The sequence below is a fragment of the Pseudorca crassidens genome, chromosome 13 (assembly GCF_039906515.1).
Source record: "Pseudorca crassidens isolate mPseCra1 chromosome 13, mPseCra1.hap1, whole genome shotgun sequence".
NCBI classification, from domain to species: domain Eukaryota; kingdom Metazoa; phylum Chordata; class Mammalia; order Artiodactyla; family Delphinidae; genus Pseudorca; species Pseudorca crassidens.
In genome coordinates, this window is record NC_090308.1 from 48,415,343 (window position 1) to 48,433,316 (window position 17,974).

Sequence of the window (17,974 nt, forward strand, 5' to 3'; positions counted from 1 at the left end):
GTTTGTTTCCACAAAGATTTCCTGTTTTTGTAAGCTGAAGTCTTAGATCACTATGCTAAAGCCCGAGAATGGGCTCCCATTTTCTATTACAGATCATTTAAAAACTTTTTCATAACATGGAGAACAACCGAGTTCCTTCTTAAATCCCTGCTTTCAAGGGTCTGACATTTGTGGCTGAGCTAGGACCTGCTGCAGCCATGACCCAGTGGGACACAGCAGCTTTGCTGAACCTCTTCTTCAGCAGACAGAGGTTATGTAGACTTTTAGGATTTTATTTGCTTAGGAAGAAAAAGTTAAACAGAAAGGCCATAGCCCACTAGGACACGGTTGTACAGAAGAAAGGCTATTTTAAAAAATGATATAGATTTTTCCTTTTATTGAATACATGCATTCAACCTAATTGATATTTGAACTATCTTTTTTTCCTCAATCCATTAAGAGCTTTTAGAGAAAAGGAAGAAAATGATGGTGGGAGCTGTGTCCTCTGGGAGTTGTAGTTCTGGGAAACCTGTTCCAGGACTCTCATAACTTGTCAGATATTTGAAATGAACGTAGCACTTAGAGTATTTTTTTCTTGATTCCTCTCATCTTTCTTCTTGAGGGTGTGAATGATGGAAACACATTTGAAACCTGTTTCCTCTGGGTATCATTCACTGAGGAAAAGCTGAGGGAGATGTTTAAGTGGTCTCTTTCTTCTTGAAAAATCTCTGCAGTTTGCCACCAGGCCTGGGGGCTTTATTATCCTGAGCGACTTTGCTGCCTATAAGTCACAGCACTAAGTGGCTAAAGGGAATGAGTTAACCAAATGCCTGAAAAAATGTAACCAATGTTTCTTCAATTATTAGCAGAACAATTGACTTGCATCTGGTCAGGGCACCTGCAGACCTGGCCTGCAGTCGTGTTACCTATAATTCCACCACTCAGAGCCTAAATTTCCCTTGAATTACAGTTTTTACTCTGATGCATGTTCTGAGCTATCAGTCCACCCCCCAATTTTTCATGCGTCCTAGTATTTCTCTTCCATACAAATCCAAGTGGTCTGGCAATGGAACTCAGCTATTGTAGTGAATACTCCAAATGGTTTGCCTGCTCTACCCAGGACCCCTTTTCTGGGAAATCTGCTCAAACCTGGGAGTTCACTATTTGGGCAGCATCCCCGGTACGCTGCCTCTCTGGTTATAGTTATTGGATCAGAGGAAACTTTCAGTTAGGTTTAGGTTCAGTTATACGTAACAGAAACTCTCCCACATAGCTGCTTAAATAAGATGGGCATGCATTTCTCTCTTACTTGGTAGAAGCCTGGATTTAGGCAGTTCTGGGCTTGTGTGGGGACTTCATCAGTGACCCAGGCTCTTCCTGCTCATGTTCTGCTATCTCAAGGGTATGGTTCCAAGATGGCAGTTGGAGCTCCAGCCATCGCATCATTAATCCACCCCCAATGAAACTTTCCAGAAGACTCACACAATACTTTTGCTTATATCTTATTGCATAAGCCTACACTAGATTCAAATGAAGCTGGGGATGTAGTCTTTTGACTTTGTGAACAATGTAAAAGTCAAGGTTTTAGCAGGCTCTGCTAAAAGTAAGTTGGGTTAAGCTAGTCAGATTCTTAAGAATTTGTACCAAAGGATTCTAAAACTGTTTCCTGGTAATGGCAGGCTCTGGAGGCATGTAGACTTGGGGCAACAGTGCAGGCTGTTCAGGTTTATGTAGAGGAAGCAAGGCAAGAGAGAGAAGGGAAAGAAAAGCAGAAAACGGAGAGAAGAAAGCTCAAGGGGATGTACTTCGGGGGAAGCATCAAGAATGACCCAGGTCCTGACCCAGTTCCACTCCTCATGCTGTCTGCCTGGACAGTCAATTCTGCATTCCTCAGAAACCTCATGTTTTTAAAAATTGCTTTTCAGAAATTATTGTGTTAAGAAGAGAAAGGGTATGGGAGCTGGAGAGTTTCAGATTCCCCCCAAAAGAAGTTATTTTTTCCTGGAGCTATTAATGATACATATTATAGCTATAAGAGTAAAATCTTAATATCATGAAGCAAATCCAGCATTTGCTGAATTCTAGCTTTTACTTAAAAATCTTGTCCTTTCTTTTCCTAAACAGGGACATTTTATATATCCTTATATCCTTATCTCCTTTATAGTTGTTATCACCCTTTGTTAGGATAGACAAAGTCTAAACTAGTCAAATAAATCTCTTGTGTTCTAACATTGGTGTTACCCTACCTCCTGAATACATTATCAGTCCCTGGTCAAGATCCTATTGTAATCAGTGGTATTCTTAGTAGTGCATATTTTGGCCTTTAATTAGTATAATTGAATTATGGCCAATTTGTATGACTGTAGGAGTAATATCTGTATTTCATTTCCTGTCTGTGGATTCTATGGGGAAATATTTTACCATAATCCCCTTTTCTCCTTGAGCCCATTAAGTAGATCCTCTCCTTTCAACCAAAAACTTTTGTCTAAGTCTGCTTATAAAAAATGAGTGGATCCCTGGGATAAAAAAACAGATTTCAGCTATCCACTTAGACCAGGGGCAGCAAATTGCTTCTGTAAAGGGTCCAATGGTAGGGTCCAATGGTAAATATTTTAGGCTTCGCTGGCCATGCAGTCTATGTTGCAACTTATCTCCTCAACTCAGCCACCATAGCCTGGGAGCAGTCTGATAATGTGTAAACAATGGTCACGGCTGGGTTCCAGTAAAACTTTATTTACAAAAACAAGCAGAGGGCCAGATTTGACCTAAAGGCTGTAGTTTGCCTTGTACTAAACTATAAGCTCCATTTGGGCAGGGACATATCTGATTTGTTGAACAGTTTATACCCAGCTCCAAATGCCAGGTCTGTTTCTTGGTAAACATTTGTTGAATGACTTAGTGAGTAAACTATCAATGTGACATCAATGGACAGATTATTCCAGCTTAAATTTGAAAAAAATTGTCTTTCCTGTTGGCTTTCTGACTGATTTTCCTTAAAAATTGTGAAAATCTATCTATTACTAAAATCTCACAGTTTGAGAATATCACAGAGGACTTCCCTGGTGGCACAGTGGTTAAGAATCTGCCTGCCAATGCAGGGGACACAGGTTTGAGCCCTGGTCCATGAAGATCCCGCATGCCAGGGAGCAACTAAGCCCGTGCACCACAACTACTGAGCCTGTGCTCTAGAGCCCGTGTGCCACAACTACTGAGCCCACGTGCCACAGCTACTGAAGCCCGTGTGCCTAGAGCCCGTGCTCCGCAACGAGAGAAGCCACCACAACGAGAAGCTCACGCGCTGCAACGAAGAGTAGCCCCTGCTCGCCACAACTAGAAAAAGCCCACGGGCAGCAATGAAGACCCAATGCAGCCTAAATAAATAAATAAATAAATAAAATTTATTTTTTAAAAAAAGAATATCACAGAGAATACATTCATGGCCTGGATTCTCAGGTGGCTGAATTACCTAACCAGCTAGAAGGACCAGGACGAAGAACATTTTTTTAGGAGCAAAGCCATGATATCTGTGCCCCCATTCAAGCCTGTATATCTCACTGGTGTTATTCTACTGGACAAAGGTCTTGTCTTCATGGAGTTTACATTCAATTAGTGGAGGTAGAGTACATAAGTACATACACTCGTGTTCAGAGGTCTTAAGTGCTATGAAAAAAAACTTGTTTAAAAAAAACTGGGAGGCTCAAAGCCTGCTATTTTATCTAGAGTGGTTTGGTTAGTGTACGGAGCAGCACACACAGTGGAGTGTGGTGGGGTGCTGTGAGCGAGAAGGAGAGTGGGAGCAGATTGGCTCAGCCGTGTAGACGGGGGTCAGATTTGCAGCTGTGGTAAGGATCTTGGATTTTGTACTAAGGGCAATGGGAAGTCATCAGAGAGTTGACAGCAAAGGAATCACATGATCTCATGTTCCTCTGGTTCCTGGATGGAGAATAAACTGAATGGAGAGGCGAGGAAGCAAAAAGGGAGACAGTACCAAGGAGGCCATTGCAGGGGTCCAGGGCAAAGAGGAGAGTGGGCTGGACTAGAGTAGTGCAGGTGGTAAGGAGTGGCAGGACTCTGAATATTTTGAAGGTAGACAACAGGATTCACTAATGGATCTGATGTGGGATGTGAAAATAAAAGAGGAGATAAAGCTGACTCCAAGGCTTTTGGTCTGAACATCTGGATGAATGAAGCTGCTGTGTTTCAAGATGGAGAACACCGAGGGAGAAGAAGGTTTAGTTGGAGGGTGGGAGGTAGAAATAATCAGAAGTTTGGGGTATGTTAAATTTGAGACATCTATTAGGTACCCAGGTGGAGATGTTGAGTACGCAGCTGGATATATTTGTCTGGAGTTCAGGGACAGGACCAGGATGGAGGTATAAATTTGGGAGCTATTAGTGGGAAGCAGCTGCATAGCACAGGGAGATCAGCTCCGTGCCTTATGACCACCTAGAGGGGTGGGATAGGGAAGGCGGGAGGGAGACGCAAGAGGGAGGGGATATGGGGATATATGTGTGCATATAGCTCATTCACTTTGTTATGCAGCAGAAACTGACACACCATTGTAAAGCAATTATACTCCAATAAAGATGTTTAAAAAATAACTGAAGTCTCTAAAATAGAAAACCTAAAAAACAAATGTAAAACTTCCCTGAAATAAAGGAAGAATCAAATAGTCTAAAAAAAAAAATTGGGGAGCTATTAGCATACTTAAAGTTATGGGAGTCGATGAGATATTTTGGGAGTGACTATAAGAAAAGAAAAGAAATACCTGAGGGCCGAGCTCTGCAGTCAGTCAGCATTGAGAGGGTGGGAAGACGAAGAGGAGATAGCAAAGGAACTTCCAGTAAGGTAGAAGCAAAACCTGGAGAATATGGTGTCTCAGAAGTGAAATGAAGAGTTTGCCAGGAAGGATGGAGTGATCACCTGTGTTGAATGCTGCTGAGGAGTGCAATAAAGCAAGACCTGGGAACTGACCATTGGATTTGGCAAAGTGGAAATCACTAGTGGCCTGAGAAAAGTAGTTTCTCTAAAGTGGTGAGGGAGAGAGTCTGACTGGAGTAGGATCAAGAGAGAGTGGGAAGAGAGGAGGTGGAAATATTGAGTATAAGACAACTCCTTTAAGGAGTTTTTGCAACAAAAGGGAGTAGAGAAAGGGGGCGGTGGCTGGAAGGGGTGGCTCCAAGAGATTTGGTGAGATGTTCTCCAGCAGCCTCAGCAAGTAGCATGGAAGATGGTAACTAGACCAGTTCAGGGCTGGGGACTGCAGAATGGGTGCGGCAGGGGGATGGGAGGCCAAACCATCCAGGGTGCTGCTCAGAATGGCTAAAGTAAGCCCCCTGGGACTGGGTTGGATGGCCAAGGAGGTAAAACCATGATCCTTAGGAGGAAAGAAGTAAGGGAACCAGAGAGATAGGACACTGTGGTCAGAGAGAAGTACATGGAAAATTAGAATCAAAGAAGTAAAGCATTTGATGTCAAAGTCTATACTGCAACATTGAGAATGGCTTTCTTAATCGGAGTGTGATACCAAGATGAATGAGGAAGAACAACCAGGAAACAAGAAGTTTAGAAGACAAAGTAATAGTGGGGAGAGAAAGAAACTAACATGTACTGAGGACCTACTATGGGCTAGGTGCTTTTTACATGTACTATCTCTTTAAAATATCTTCAAAAGCCTGAGATATTAAAATTCCCATTTTATATCCAGGAAAATTGCAATTCAAGAGGTTAAATAACACGCCCAAGGTCACACAGTTAGCAAATGGTCAGAATTTGAACTTGGTTCTGCCTGGCTCTGAAGCACATGAACTCCTGTTGTCCGTTCTTCCTTCCTTGCTGAGGTACAACTTATATACACTGACATGTACAAGTCATACTTGTATAAGTTACAAACTACACAGAGGTAACTATCACCCAGATCAAGATATAGAATATTTACAATGCCCTAGAAGGGTCTCTCATGCCCCTCTCATTTTGCATCCCTCCAAAGGTAGTTTTATGTGTCAACTTGACCAGATCATGGGATGTACAGATAACTAGTTCAACATTATTTCTGGGTATGTTTATGAGATTAGCATTTGAATCCATAGACTCAGTAAAGTGGATTGCCCTCCCCAGTATGGGTGGGCTTCATCCAATCCACTGAGGGCCTGAGTAGAACAAAAAGGTAGAAGAAGGCAGGAACTGCTTTCTCCCCGCCTGGCTGCTTGAGCTGGGACACCAGTCTTCTTCTGTTCTCTGTGCTCCTGGCTCTTAGGCCTTCAGACTGAGACTGGAATTTACACCACTGACTCCCAGGCCTTAAAACGACACCACTGGCCTTCCTGGGATTCCAGTTTGCAGAATGCCTCAGCTTGCAGGTTTGGAGCCACAGTAAAGATTTTGGATTTTGTACTAAGTGCAATGGGAAGCTATCAGAGACTTGAGAACAAAGGAATGACATGATCTGGTATTACTCCGGTTGCTGTGTGGAGAATAAACGGAATGGAGGGGCAAGAAAGCAAAAAGAGAGATGTAATCTCCCTTCTCCATAATCACGTGAATGACCAGTCAGAGCAGGGGCTCATGGAGGTGATCGATGGAGTATTAGCTCAGGTCTGTCTCACAGTGGGCCCAGTAGGTCCTGTGATTATCCCCCCAGTTCTGGAATGCATAATTGGAACAGATGTACTCAGCAGCTGGCAGAATCCCCATGTTGGTTTGCTGTTATGTGGAGTGAGAGCTATTATGGTGGGAAAGGTCAAGTGGAAGACACTAGAATTGACTCTACCTAGGAAAATAGTAAACCAAAAGCAATACCACATTCCTGGAGGGATTTCAGAGATTAGTGTCACCATCAAGGACTTGAAAGAGGCAGAGGTGATGGTTCTCACCACATCCCCATGCAACTTGCCTGTTTGGCCTGTGCAAAAGACAGATGGATCTTGGAGAATGACAGTGAATTACCGTAGGCTTAACCAGATGGTGCCACCAATTGCAGATGCTGTACCTGATGTGGTTTCATTGCTTGAGAAAACTAGCACATTCCCTGTCACTTGGTATACAACTATTGAACTGACAAATGCCTTTTCTCCATCTCTGTCCATAAGGTCTACTAGAAGCAGATTACTTTCATCTGGTAAGGCCAGTAATACACCTTCACTGTCCTACCTCAGGGGCATAGTTGATGTCAATCCTCTGTCATCATTTAGTTTGCAGGGATCATGATTGCCTTTCCCTTCCACAACATATCACACTGGTTCACTACATTGATGACATTATGCTGACTGGACCTGGTGATCAAGAAGTAGCAACTACTCTAGATTTATTGGTAAGACATTTACATGTCCGAGAGTGAGATAAGTCTGACAAAAATTCAGGGGCCTTTGACCTTAGTGAAATTTATAGGGGTCCAGTGGCGTGAGACATGTCAAGATATCCCTTCTAAGTGAAGGGTAAGTGTTGCATCTGGCCTTTCTTATAAAAAATTAGAGGTACAATGCCTAATGGGTCTCTTGGATTTTGGAGGCAATATATTCCTCATCTGTGTGTGTTGCTCTGGCCCATTTACCAAGTGATTCAAAAAGCTGTTAGTTTTGAGAGGAGCCCAGAGTAAGAGAAGGCTCTGCCACAGGTCCAGGCTGCCATGCAAGCTGCTCTGTCACGTGGGTCATACGATCCAGCAGATCCATTGATACTTGAAGTGGCAGTGGCTGATAGGGATGCTGTTTGGAGCCTTTGGCAGCCCCTATAGGTGAATCACAGCACAAGCCCTTAGGACTTTGGAGCAAAGTTCTGCCATCCTCTGCAGATAACTACTCTTCTTTTGAGAAACAGCTATTGACCTGCTACCAGGCCTTAGTATAAACTGAACAAATGACTGTGGGCCACTGAACTACCATATGACCTGAGCTGCCCAACGTAAACTGGGTGTTATCTGACCCACCAAGCCATAAATCTGAGCATACACAGCAGCACTCCATCATCAAATGGGAGCTGTATGTATGTGGTTGGATCCCAGCAGGCCCCGAAGACACAAGTAAGTTACATGAAGAAGTGGCCCAAATGCCCGTGGTCCCCACTCCTGCAACACTGCCTTCTCTCTCCCAGGCTGCATCTGTGAACTCAGAGGGAGTTCTCTATGATCAGTGGAAGAGAAGACTCAGACCTGGTTTACAGATGGTTCTGCACAATATATGTAGGCACCATCCAAAAAGTGACAATTGCAGCACTACAGCCCCTTCCTGAGACTGCCCTGCAGGACAGTGGTGAAGTGAAATCCTCCCAGTGGGCACAACTTCGGGCAGTGCACCTAGTGGTATACTTTGCTTGGAAGGAGAAATGGCCAGATGTGATTATATACAAATTCATGAGCTGTAGCCAGTGGTTTGGCTGGATGGTCAGGGACTAAGAAGGAACATGATTGGAAAACTGGACAAGGATATTTGGGGAGGAGGTATGTGGATAGAACTCTCTGAATGGGAAAAAACATGAATGTATTTGTGTCCTATGTGACCTCAACAGAGGAGGATTTTAATAATCAAGTTGATAGGATGACCTGTTCTGTGATATCAATCAACCTCTTTCCCCAGCCATATGAACAAAGTGGCCCTTGTGGCAGGGAGGAAGGTTATACATGGGCTCAGCAACATGAACTTCCACTCACCAAGGCCAACCTGACTGTGGCCACTGCTGAGAGCCTAAACTGCCAGCAGCAGAGACCAACACTGAGTCCCTGATGTAGCACCACTGCCTGGGGTGATCAGCCAGCCACCTGGTGGCAGGTTGATTACACTGGACCACTTCCATCATGGAAGGGTCATGTTTTGTTTTTACTGGAATAAGCACTTACTCTGGACACGTGGATTTGCCGTCAATTGTGTGCAATGGATTTGCACACAATGCTTCTGCCAGAACTACCATCTGTGGACTTACAGAATGTTTTATCCCCTGTCATGGTGTTCCACACAGCATTGCTTCTGATCAAGGAACTCACTTCACAGCAAAAGAAGTATGATAATGGGTCCATGCTCATGTAGCTCACTGGTCTTACCATGCTCCCCACCACCCTGAAGCAGCTGGTTTGATGGAACGATGCAAAGGCCTTTTGAAGACTCTGCTATGTTCTCCAGAAGGCTGTGTATGCTCTGAATCAGCATCCAGTGTGTGGTGCTGTTTCTCTGATAGCCAGCATTCAAGGGTTTGTCACCGGCAAAGCTCACTCGGGTCCCCGGAAAAAATAAGATGGAATCTAGGCGATACGGTCTAACCTCTTCTTTTGTGCTAAGTCTAGTTTCACTCACCTATAGGGTGGCGTGTGCAGAGGCCTTGGAATTGACAGGTTGGATCAGAGTTCCCAGCACAGAACCGCTGTGCCTGACACCCCAACTTCTGGGGCTGTGTGCTAAACACCTCAATTCAAGATGGCGGCAGCACGACGGGTGCAGAGAGGCTGCGCCTGGCACTGCAATTTGGAGCCACGAGCAGCGCAGCTGTACCGCCCGCCAGCTGATGGCTGAGGCTGACACTGACACTGACACGAATCCTATAAAGCTGCCCCGCCCACAGTCTCTCAGGAGAGCGTGGACTCCAGAGCAGGAGATCCTGCTGCTCTGTTCTTTCATCAAAGAATAAAGCTTTCCTTTGCTTCGAACTGAACTGTGTCTCCTTCTACTGGCCCAAGTGACATCCGGCAGGTGGACCCCTTGTTGGGGCCTGACTTAAAAGGTTAGTAACAGGTCCAGGAATCAAGAGGTGGAAATGGAAGTGGCACCACTTATTATTACCCCCTAGTGACCCCTGAGGAAAATATTTGCTTCCTGGTCCCACAACCTTATGCTCTGCTAGCCGGGAGGTCTTAGTTCCTTCGTGAGGTAATGCTTCCACCTGCAGATACAACAGTGATTCCATTGAACTGGGAGTAAAGACTGCTGCCTGCTCACTTTGGGCCCCTCATGCCTCTGAATCAACAAGACAAAGAAAGGAATTTTGGTGTTGCCTGGGGTGATTGGTCCTGACTAAGATGGGGAAATCGGACGCTTCACAATGGAGGTAAGGAAGAATGTGTGAAGTACAGGAAATCCCTTAGGGTATGATTACCACACCCTGTGATTAAGGTCAATGGAAAACGACAACAACCCCATCCAGGCAGGGCTACTAATGGCACAGACTCTTCAGGAACGAGGGTTTGGGTCACCCCAGCAGGTTAAGAACCACAACCAGGTGAGGTGCTTGCTGAAGGTAAAGGGAGTACAGACTGGGTAGTGGAAGAAGGTAGTTAAAAATACCAGCTATGACCATGTGAACAGTTAACAGAAACAAGGACTGTAATTATCATGAGTATTCCTCTTTATTTTGTTATGTATATGTTTGTGTGTATGTGTGTGTGCTATTTGCAGCACAGTAATTAATGTTTATGGTTATGATTTGGGGTCGTTGACAAAAAATAAATTGCATTTAGTCTTTTTTTTTTGAGGCTGGGAAAAGTGGAAAGCACTTGAAAAAACGTTTCACAGAAAATAGTTAAAAGAAATGTATTTTAATACTTCAAGGTTGGTCTTCAGTTTAATTGGAACTTCACTAGTCAGGAATACAATGTAGTAGATTTGTTAACAGCCCTTTTGAGTCAGGCCCCAGCATGGGTCCTTCTGCCCGCTGTCATGGGAGCCAATAGAATGAGACTGAGTTCTGTTCTGAAGCAAAGGAAAGCCTTATTTTCGGATCAAAGAATGGAGAGATTCGAACCTGTACTCTAGAGCAGGGGTCCCCAACCCCCAGGCCGAGGGCCGGTACCGGGCGAGGCCTGTTAGGAACTGGGCCGCACAGCAGGAGGTGAGCAGCGGGCGAGCTAGCGAAGTTTCACCTGCCGCTCCCCCATCGCTGGCGTTACCGCCTGAACTATCCCCCCCTCCCCCCGTCTGTGGAAAAATTGTCTTCCACGAAACCAGTCCCCGGTGCCAAAAAGGCTCGGGACCTCCGCTCTAGAGCACAAGCTCTCCCCACAGGCCGTGGGCGGGGCTGCTTTACAGGCTTCCCGGCAGCATCAGCGGGGAGGGGAGGGGGCGGAGTTCTCCAGTGCCGGGTGCAGTGTCTCTGCCCACAGGCCGCCGCCATCTTGGCCTGAGGTGGAGTGTGCAGCCTGTCTAGCTGAGGTATTGGGCGCAGACGTTTCACGCTATGAACTTGGGTCGGAAGTTCCGGGTGCAAGGCCTCTGCACACGGTACGCTATGAGCAAGTGAAACTAGACTGAGCACAAAGGGGGAAAAAAAAGGTTAGACTTTATTTTATTACCCATATTCTATTTTTATTTCCTGGGAATTGTTAATGGGCTTTGCCAGTGACAGATTCCGTGAAGTGGTCAAAATTTATTCTCATGTCCTTATAATGTGCTTTTCTGTGATGTAGAGTCTGGAAAGTTAAAAACTACATTTCCTCGGGAATTCCCTGGCTGTCCAGTTATTAGGATTCGGCGCTTTCATTGCCAGGGCCCGGGTCCAATCCCTGGTCAGAGAAATAAGATCCTGCAAGCCGTGCAGCACGAGGGTGGGAGTGGAGGGGCGGACCTACAGTTCCTAGACTGTCTTACAGGTAGGGTTCCATATGTGATTAAGATTCCTTTGGACTTGTGTATTTGCATGAACCTTGGATTTGAAACTGAGTTAAGTGTGGAAACTTAAACTGAGTGAAGTAGATGATGGCAGAGGCTTCGCGGTTCTACATCAGCCACTTCCTGGTTCCGCTGCATCTGACAGTAATGGCAACTGCTTTTCCCAAAATGGCAGAGGCAGTTGGGCATTGTTCTCCGTAGCTCAGTTAGTACCCATTCCTCTACTTTTCCATGGTTTAGGAAGCCACATAATACTTGGAAATAAATACTTTTCTGCTGACATTGCAAGTAGAATCTGTTGTCTACAACTGAATGCTATATAATAACCATGCCAGGTGCCTGAGAAGCTATATGCTCCACCACCCAGTTCTCAGTGCTTGGACCCATGCAGTCTTGTGACCAGGGTTAGGTTAGCCTGTAGATAGACTAGGTAGCACCCAAGTCAAGTGACTTTGGGGGATCCCCTCTGTTCCCTGAGTTTATTGACCTCAAATTTCACCTGAAACTCTACTCTTAGTATTAAATTTCTTTAATTTAAGGTCTTTTTCCCCTTCCTCTAAACTGTTCCTCTAAACTATGTGCATCACACCCGTGTGGGACCATCTCTTATTATTTATAGTGATTTTTAACAGTGGTGAGATTTCCTCTCTGCTGTGTTCACTGGTGATAGGTTGTGGGAGTGAATATACATGAAGGATGGGGAGGGAAGTTGTATTATAGTCAAAAGGAGAGGCAACCAAAGTAAAAATATTCAGGAAGGTGTAGCTCCTTAAGCAGACATTATTGATTTACACCTTATGTGAATGAGTTGCTCGTCTCAGCTGAGAGCTGCTTTTGATTAGGTAGAATCAGAGCTGGGGAGGGTTGTGGAGTAAAAGGTGAAAATGTTTGGGAAATCCACATATATCAGGTCTCTTCTGGAGTTGCAAGTGTTTGTTGCCTAAGGGCTTGGTGTGCAGAGCATGGAAGTATTGAAGATACATCTGCTGAGGGTGGTCATGCCTTTATCCATTAGAGCTTAAGTGAGAGAATAGTATATGCTGATATGGACAGATGAGAAGAGGGTGTGTAAACAGTGGGGAATGCATTTGCTAGTTGTTATACTTGGAAGTAGACAAAGGAAAATGTGTTTAGAGAAAAGGAAGGGAGTGGGTAATGGGAGTATTTCCAGTCTGAGACAAGGCAGGGCTGCTGGAATTTCTCTTCTGACTAATCCAGGAAGGGTTTGGAGGGGGTGGTGCAATTCTTTTTTTCTTTTTGTCAGTCACATATTAAATACTTTTGGGCTTCAAGTGGAATGATTTTTTTTTAAATTAATTTATTTGTTTGTTTTTTATTTTTGGCTGCGTTGGGTCTTCGTTGCTGTGCGAGGGCTTTCTCTAGTTGCGGTGAGCAGGGGTTACTCTTCGTTCCAGTGCACAGGCTTCTCATTGCAGTGGCTTCTCTTGTTGTGGAGCACGGGCTCTAGGCATGCGGGCTTCAGTAGTTGTGGCATGTGGGCTCAGTAGTTGTGGCTTGCAGGCTCTTGAGCGCAGGCTGAGTAGTTGTGGCGCATGGGCTTAGTTGCTCTGCGGCATGTGGGATCTTCCTGGGCCAGGGCTCAAACCCGTGTCCCTTGCATTGGTAGGCAGATTCTTAACCACTGCGCCACCAGGGAAGCCCCCAACTGCACCACCAGGGAAGCCCCCAAGTGGAATGATTTTTAAAGAGCTATTTAGAGGCAAGGTTACTGATTGCTTGGTCAGCAGAATCCTGGGCTTTTAATGGGAGAAGGCTGTGAGATGGGATCATTATGACTATTTTAAAGTTCCAAGGAACAAGTTTATCCACAAAGCATTTCTCCAGTCTTTCCTAGGAGAATTAGAAACACTTTCACATCTATCTAATTTTAATCTTTTCAACATCCTTGTGAGGTAGGTAAGAAATATTTTTACACTTTTCTTTTTAACAGATCATAAAATTTCATGACAAGTAGTTTCCAAAGAAACCACATGGGGCCAAAGTGTGAAACCAGTCCGAACAGTCAGTCTTCTGAAAGCAGAGCTGTCTTTCTTGTTGCCGAAGCATCTTGTTCAGTGTGTCCTTTCTTCTTTCTGTTCTGATCTTACGGCTATTGGTGGCCTTCAATGTAGTAATGCAGGGTTTAGCACTGACTTGTAATGGATTCATAAGTGTGTTAATTATGAAGGCTTTCCTCTGGTTCTGAGAGTGGACTGTGCACAGAATATGCTTTTCTTTTTCTTTCTTTTTTAATTTTTTTGCTAGGTTTTAGAGAGGTTTCAGGGCTACAGAAAATTTCTCTGGTACATGAAGCTGTTGAACCTTAGGAGTTGTCTTTTATTCAGCAACTCAAAAAGCCTTTACTGGAGTATGAACTGCTAATGAAAGGCAGAATTAAAAAAAAAAAAAGACATGGCTCATCATTATCTTCCTACCTTCTATTATTGCAGAAATAATTCTGTTGATCTACTCCACTAAGTTTTACCACTGTCAGTAACAGAGACTTAATTTCTAACAACACCGGATGAATAATAGACGAACAGCCAATTTATCCTGGGATGTTAAAGCCTGAAAGATAATGAAAACACTTCTCTTTAACATAGGATTTGAAACAGGCTGCATAGAAATTGTTGTATTACATTACAGCTTGGTGGTCAACAGGATACAGACCTTTGTGTTAAAGGGGTGTTTCTCTGTTTTAAAGATAGACTGTGAGTTTAGTTTTGATTTTAATTTCCTATCAATGAAACCTTAAGCTATCTCCTTTTCATATTTAATTTCACTGTTAAAAAAAAGCTTAGGGGTGAAAGACCCTTGTGAAACAACACCCTTTTGCTTTTAAAGCAGAGTTAGGCAAAATGAAGGATTTGATTGTTCATATAGATGCCCAGTGCTGACTAGCTCCCTCTTTATGCTGAAACTGAGTGCTGGAATACGACTGTGTGACTTGCAAACTATTTTCATTATTGTCCACAAAACTTGGGAAGGCTCTAATCTAATGTAATAAATATACAAAATCAAGATTTCCTTAAAACTTCACCAGTGTTGCCTTTAAGAGCTTCAAGAAAGACACATGAGATGTATTTTAAGGTTACTCTCAGTGCATTCTGAGAGGCTGCAGCAAAAGTGAGAGGATTTGTTCTGAAATAATTATGCTACACCATTATCTAATTTTGTGTGAAGGAAATGTATAGTTGGACAATGACCACTTTATTTTCTTATATCTCTGTGTTTGAAACTGATAAAATTCTATACATTTCTGGGAGCATGATCTAAAGTAAAGAAAGAGGTCCATCTCAGTCTTGGGTGATAAGGAGAAGCAGAGAAAGACCTAGAAAAGGGTTCTCTTTTTGCACTTAGAATTTTACATTCAGAAGATGTATAATCAAACTTTTTCATTGTCAATGTATCTGATCTTTTGTGTTTTACTGATTGGTACTGTTTTCACTTTGAAGTATACAGATGGGGGTTTGGGAGAGCCACCATCTGCATTCTTAGGGTCTATGAAGGTCTAAATCAGGCTCTACCTTGAATTCATACCAGTGTCTTCTGCCCAAAAACCATCAATAACTCCTCATTTCCCATTAACTGAAAACCTAACTATTCAGCTAGCTTCTTTCCAAACCTGCCCAGGACCTTCCCATCTCTAGGACATGGCAAATTAGTACGAGAAAAGGTCCAGAGGCAGGAAAGCAGAGTGGTGTTTGGGGTATAGCCATTCGGGGTTCCTGGCTGGAATGTGGGGTGCCTGAAGGTTGGGTCCATTTTTACGAAGTCCAGCATTGCAGGGTTCTTCATACACTCATTTTACTGAGCTCCTCTCCATGCCAGAGACTGGTTACAGCAGGGAGGCAAAAATGAATAATTCACCATGCATGTCCCCATCCCTGCATCTAGTGTGGGACTTAGACTGGTAAACAAGCACTGCAGAGACAGTTAAGTGCTATGATACCTGATGGGCCAAAGTTATGGCAATAATGGGAATTTGTTTCCTGGTTTTTACATACTATTTTCCCACATTAAAGGTCAACAATGTGGGGGAATAGTATGTAAACCCACAAAGACATTAAAAGAAGAACTGCAGCTATTAAAAACCCATTCCAGTGACCTCATACTTTGCGGTTGAAGCAGCTAAGGGTAGCTACACACCCACAATATTAGCAAGACACAGAAACTCATCCCCACTCTGTCATCCAGTTTTTTCTTTTCTCCTGGAGGCCCTTTGTGGCGGGAACTATTTCTCCTTCGTTCTCTCCTAGCAACAGCAACATTCTTTCAGACAGCATTTGTCTACCTCTCTGAGCAATCCTCTAAGTCACGGGGTGGGGGTGGGGGTGGGGTGGAGTGGGTGGGAGGCGGGATAGTAGTTCCTGGCCTTCTTCTCCCCTCTGGGAGAGAGCTGCTCTTTGGAAATTCTCAGCAGGCTTCTGCACTGTGAACATTCCTGAAGGAAGTGTGGGGAGATGTGTTCTCTGCAACGGGGTTTGTATCTGATTGATGATGCAAACTCATAGTCGAGTGATCAAGGCTGTGGCTGTTCTGAGGGGCAGGTGAAAAGGTGATGGAGCTGGCCCAGTATGAAGAGCATGCTTTAAAGAGAAAGTGTAAAAGTGAGCAAGCAAACACAATAAGAAAGGTACGGGAGAAGAGTGGTGTGGGTTATGGCACACCAAACCCATAGGAATCAGAAATAAAAGGAAGAAAGGACATAGTTTAGAATACTGCAGGTCAAAGTGGGAAGGAAAAGACTTGCTAGTTAAATTGGATCAAGGTGCTTTCCCAGAAACAGTGGAAACCTTAGGAAGATACACCCTGGCATGTGTTGATTCTGAAAGAAAAAGACTGTGGGCTGGGTGGTAACACCAGAAACAGAGGCGTGGTTTTCATTTCCCCTCTTATGCCAGTCAAGACCCAGTCTCAAACCCCAAACAATCCAACCTAAAGGCAAAAGGAATATAATCTAGAGCAAAACTAAAACAAACGTCCTTTCTGACTTACAGTGAGTGACAATAACACATTACACATGACAGCACTTACTGTGGGCCAGGCACATTAAGTTCTTTAAATACATTAACTCATTTAATCATCACAACAACCCAATGAGGAAGGTACTAGTATTATCTCTGTTTTATAGATGAGGAAACTGGAGCACAGAGAAGTAAAGTAACTTGTGCAGGGCTACACTGCTAGTGAGTAGTTTCAGAGAAGCCAAGCTTAGACTAGGGTCTTCTGCTTCATCTGATCTTTTGACTTTGTTTCCTTTACCTGCCTTCTTGAGTCCATCTCTGTTTAACTCTCTGGGGTCCTTTAGTGAGCTGAAGGGCATTGTATCTCAGCGAGGGCTTTGCAGATTTCCAGGTGCTACTGCCTTACTTTGAGTAAGCAAGGAGCAGCTCTGCCCATACAATATTCCTGTGGGTGCCCCCAGCTCCTTCCCCTTTCATTCCAGATCTCTGAGAAATTCCCAGAGCAGATAAGGGAAGGAAATTCTCCTCTCATACTCCCTTCACCTTCCTGTCAGGTGTCATAGGGAAGAATAGATTAGCTGCCAAGGGAGACCCTGAACTTTTGAATATGAGAATCCCTTGTTAACTTCTGAAAGTTTGTTAGTAACTGTACTTAGAGGATTGAAGGAGAACATTTGCACCCATGGATACATGGACACCTTGTAATAACTGCTTCCTACATTCTGCAACCCCTTTATCCCCCTCAACCATCAACATGGCTGGGGTCCATGTCAAGGCTTCTAAAAGTTTGGTCACAGACCTTCTGAAACTTGTTAAATGAAAGATTTTGGGGACTCACCTCTGACTTAATCTCTGGAGGTGGGGCTTGTGAACCTACATTTTCAATAACTCCCAGGTGGTTCTCACACACACTTAAGTATGAGAGCCTCTCCATTATGATCTAAAAATAGTATAGTTCTGCTCTCTCTAGGGCTAGAGCAGTGATGTGATGAAAAAGCAAAATGGCTTTTGACCCCAGGATTTTTAATATATTCACAAGCTAAGTTGAAATGACAGAGCCCTGAGATGTTTGCCTTTGGACATGCTGTGCTTCACTTTATCCTGTCAGTTCCCTGGTGATCTTTTCTGACCTTAAAAGGTTTCTTAAGCCCTTGACTTTGGGAAAGTTTCAACCAGGAATGTTTGTGACTTCAAAGTGATCTGTAGTGGGGAGATTATTTCTGGCATGTGTCTTAATAAGATGAGTTGAGGGTGAGGGAGGGGAAATGCTCCGTAGGTGGTCCTGGTCCTATGAAAGAGGCAATTTTTTTTTTTTTTTTTTTTTTTCGGTACGCGGGCCTCTCACTGTTGTGGCCTCTCCCGTTGCGGAGCACAGGCTCCAGACGCGCAGGCTCAGCGGCCATGGCTCACGGGCCCAGCCGCTCCGCGGCATGTGGGATCTTC